Here is a 4,624-nt window from a genome sequence, read left to right on the forward strand (position 1 = left end):
CACTTCTTATATTCTATAAGCTCTCCCCTCTACTCTGCAAGGACTTGAGGGATAAGCATATGCCATGCAAGAGAGTTTAGGGTTCCTCTTTATCCTCAGCCTATCAGAAAGGGGCAATAGTTCCCACAGACTCAGACACAGTTCTTCTTCCAAAGTCAAGGCCAGTGCCAGCAGTTATAATGTATTTCCCACTGAGGAGGGACTTAAGAGAACTCTTAACTCACCTTTATTTGCTTGCTCAAATTTTAGTTCCCCTTTTGTTACAGAAAGGGCTTTGTCAGGGCACCGGGGTGGCTCAGTGGGTTGAGAGTCCGACTCTTGATTTAAGCTCAGGTCATGGTCCCATGGTTGTGAGATCGAGCCCCAGGTGGGCTCCTCGCTGCTTAAGATTCTTTCTCTTTCTCTCTCTCTCTCTCTCTCACTCTGCCCCTCTCCCCAACTTACTCACTCTCTCTCTCTAAAATAAAATAAAATTAAAATTAAAAATTAATTTTTTAAAAAAGGGCTTTGTCATATTAGCAAACTTAAGATTCTCTAGAGATGTTCAGCTATTTACCTACAGTCAGAGGAGGCCCACAGGGTGAGGAAAACGGGCACAGCAGTGGAGTTGCCGCTTAGGGCAGAGCAGGGGGAGGGTAGCAGGCAGCAAGGGGAGGGAAGAGGGGAACAGGGAGGCAGAGTCTAGATGACCACTAGATAGAGCCCACTCGACAAAGCACAGTATCCATTAATGTACAGCAATTTTGTATCCCAGGTCAAGCAAACCACTGGCACTAGGGACTTGAGACATCTCAAGACAAACTCACAGGCCTGCAAAGGACGGCAACACAGACTCTCCAGATGCTGCCACTCATAACGTGGTCCTCCAACCAGCAGCAGCCACTGTTAGCAATGTAGAATCTCAGGGGCGCCTGGGTGGCTCAGTGGGTTAAACGTCCAACTTCAGCTCAGGTCATGATCTCCCAGTTTGTGGGTTCGAGCCCCGTGTACAGCTCTGTGCTGAAAGCTCAGAGCTTGGAGTCTGTCTCAGATTCTGTGTCTCCCTCTCTCTTGGCCCCTCCCTCACTCACGCTCTGTCTCTCTCTCAAAAATAAACATTAAAATAAAATAAAATTTAATTTAACTTTAAAAAAAATGAAATGTGGACTCTCGGGTCCCACCATGCAACTTAACAAGATCCCTGCACACACAGGAAAGTACTCAGAACCGGCTTGGGAACAGGTACAACTCAATGTTAAGTTCAGTAGATGATTGGATCGAGGCTGGGACTAGGTCACTCTTAAGCCTCAGTGCACACAAGAATTGCCCGGAAGGCTTCCGGTCAGCAGACTGCGTGTGGCATAGGATTCTATAGTTTTAGCGAGCACACAGGTGGTTCTGGGTCCATATGTACACACTGGTTTAGTTTTGGGCAGATGATATGAAGTTCCCACCCATGTGTGTGCAGAATAATATTTCGAAGCCTTAACAAATCTTTTCCATATAGTCTTCTCTTTTGCTCATTTCCAGCATATAGCCTATTTCATGCCCGTTGCCATTTTGAAGGACAAAAGCAAAGGAGAATCAGAGAGATAAGCGGACAGACTTCTTCCTGACTGTGGCTTCCAGAAGCCTAAAGCCTACAGAGGTACTGATAGGAGTCAGGCAGAGCCAGATGTTTGGAAGTGGGATTGGAGGGGCCACTTTTCCACTTGAGAAAATTTGCTTTGTGCTGATGAAAAGAGGGATGGACAGCAGGACAGATGTCAATGAGGGTCAAGGGCCTGGTGCTCTGAGCCCTAATGGCTGCAGAGAAGTTCATGCCTCAGAGGGACTCTGTTGCTCTCAAGACTAAGCATGGAAGGGCCGCCTGGGTGGCTCAGTCAGTTAAGCGTCCAACTTTGACTCAGGTCATGCCTCGTGGTTCATGGGATCAAGACCTGCAACGCGCTCTGTGCCGAAGGCTCGGAGCCTGGAGCCCACTTCAGATTCTGTGTCTTCCTCGCTCTCTCTGCCCCTCCCCCACTTGCACTCTGTCTCTCTCAAAAACAAACATTACCCCCAAAAAAGACTAAGCATGGAATAGCATAGGAAAGGCCCTGGTACTTGAAGGAACCAAGTGGGCAGGAACGAGGAGCGTCCTAGGTGCAAACTGCATGAACTGGGAAGTTGGAGGGGCCGTCTCGGCAGACACCTACGTGCACAGATGACCGGAAGAGCAAAGGGCCTTCGCCGCCACCATTGCCACACTTTGGTGTTCTAAGCCCCGCAGATGCAGGTTTAAACTCAGATAAACGCCCCGGTACCAGGAGTGAAGCCTTGGTGGATGCAGCGCTTGGAATTCAGTTGTTTCTAGCCAAGGAAAGCCGGGATGGGGAGTGAAAACGCCTCAGAATCCCTGGGAAAGCTGGAGGGACTTCACCTCAAAAACAGCCTCCAAGCGACCCTCTTCTCAGGGGGACCCCTCACGGCACCTCTGGGCAGCAGCCCCTGTCACCGCCACCTCCAACTTTTCCTCAGAACCTTCCGGTGTTCCCCCTCAAACATCCTATTTTATTTATTCTTTCTTCATTTTCTTTATTCTCCCCAAAATTGCCTCTAATAGACCAGCAGGAAAAGCCTCCCTGATGCTTCAAAACGAGAGAGGGAGTCTCCACAACAACAAAGAAGCAGCCATTCTCCTTTTGACCCACTTTCCCGAGGGCAGCGAGAAGCCAGCCTTTCAAAACATTGCTTCACCTTCTCTCCCGGGAAGGGAGCGCGAACCCTGTGAGCGCCTGTGCCTGTTCGCCTGAGACCAGCCTCAGGCCTGGGGCGGCCTGGGGCCCTCCTGAAGCCGCAGACAGGGGGGCACTGTTTCCCTCTGTCAACAGAATGAGCCTTCTCGTCTACTACCCGAGTGTTCTTACTGACATTGTTTTTAATTTGAGGTCAAGATGAAAAATACGTTAGCTTTGGGGGAAAATGCCAGCTTAATAACAGCTAAGATAGGGGCCCCACCGCACCCCTCCCTCCGCCGGTGATGAAGTTCAGCTCTCCTAAAGATTCAGGGTCTCTGCGGCCTGGAGTGTCTACCTCAGAAAGACTAATTCATACTTCGAGCATTTGCCTGGTAATTGTTGATGGAAATGGAATGGAACACTGTTGAAGGGGTTCCAGGACTAACAGTGGCCTGCCAGGGGCTACAGCACCCCAACTTCCCCTTCCTGAAGTGAGGCCAGGATGGAGGCAGAAACACACTGAGCACAAGAAGAAAATCCCACACACATCCTTCAGCTCTGTTATTTCTGGGCAGGAACTTTTCCTACTTGATCCAAAACACAACAGGGGCTGGCGCAGGGCCAGCCCACATCTCCGCACCTGCCGGGAGCCTCTCCATAGCAGACTGCTTTAGCCCTCCCTGGGGAGAGCAGTGGGCGGCTCCCCCCTCCTCCAAACCCAGGGAGAGTTTTATTCACTCTTTTCCAGGCTCAAAGAAATGGAACAAGCTGTCTGTAAGTGGGTACAGACGGCTAACATAGGGGACTCAGATTACAACCTCACCTCTGCCTGCCCCCCCTTTCCTCATTCTTTTGGTCACCTCCCATCTCTGAGAGGCACCTATGGATGCCTCCTGCACTCGCAACCCTCCTACGTGGCTGTAGCGTCTATGTAAGGTGTGACCACAGTGGGACAGCCAACTGCACAGGAGCCCATCGGTTGTAGGGTGTTCAACTTCAGCTATGCGAGCAGAGAGAGGAAAGAGAGAAGGTGTGGAGGGAGGAAATTTTGAAATGGGAAAGCGAAAGGCCATCAGCCAGTTCTGGCTCCTGCTAGTTCATTTCTTGCTTCCATAAAACGTGACAGCACCCAGATTTCATAGAGCATCACTGTGTGTCACCCCAGCATCTTATGCCTCCCTCAGAGCAACACCATTTCTTCAGTAGATCATCTCTGACCAGGGTTATCCAGGGTCTCTCTGACACCAGAGACCTTCTTTATTCATATTTGTAACTTCAGCCCTTGATGGAGCAGTTGGGCACATGAAAGGTGATTCAGGGGTCAGTTAAATGAATCAAAGGCAACTCGATTATCACACATTATCCTTAAAGAGCATGTTTCATGACCATAGTTGTCAAACATTATATTTGATGCTTTACACACACACAAATACACCCATACACACATTAAATGTCCTCGCTTCCATCCACGGATTGACAGTTCATCTGTCATGATTGTCATCTCATCACATGTGCCTTTATGGCTGCCTGGTGCTCATGACTATGGAATCAACAGCAAGACCTTCAAGAGTGAGGAGCTGTCTCCCTCTTTTCCAGGGAATTCTCCCAATGGAAGCAGTCCCCACACCATGCTGCAGAGACCAGCAACTTCCCAGCCTTGTTTGCTGCTAGAGCACAGGCGGGTGACCCGTCTGACTCCGGGGACTTGCCGTGGCTTCTTTGGGAGAGTAGGTCCTCCTTGATAACCAAAGAGGCCTGCTGGGAACCCGCCTCCCTTCTTGCCATAGACAAGGCCTCATGAGGATGAGATGCTTGGAGCCCCAAAGAAATTTTATTTTATTTATTTATTTTTTAAGTACGCTCCACACCCTGCATGGAGCCCAACCCAGGGCTTGAACTAGACACCCTGAGATCAAGATCTGAGC

This window comes from Hyaena hyaena, unplaced genomic scaffold, assembly GCF_003009895.1.
Source record: "Hyaena hyaena isolate Hyena2069 unplaced genomic scaffold, ASM300989v1 scaffold_577, whole genome shotgun sequence".
Taxonomy (NCBI): Eukaryota; Metazoa; Chordata; class Mammalia; order Carnivora; family Hyaenidae; genus Hyaena; species Hyaena hyaena.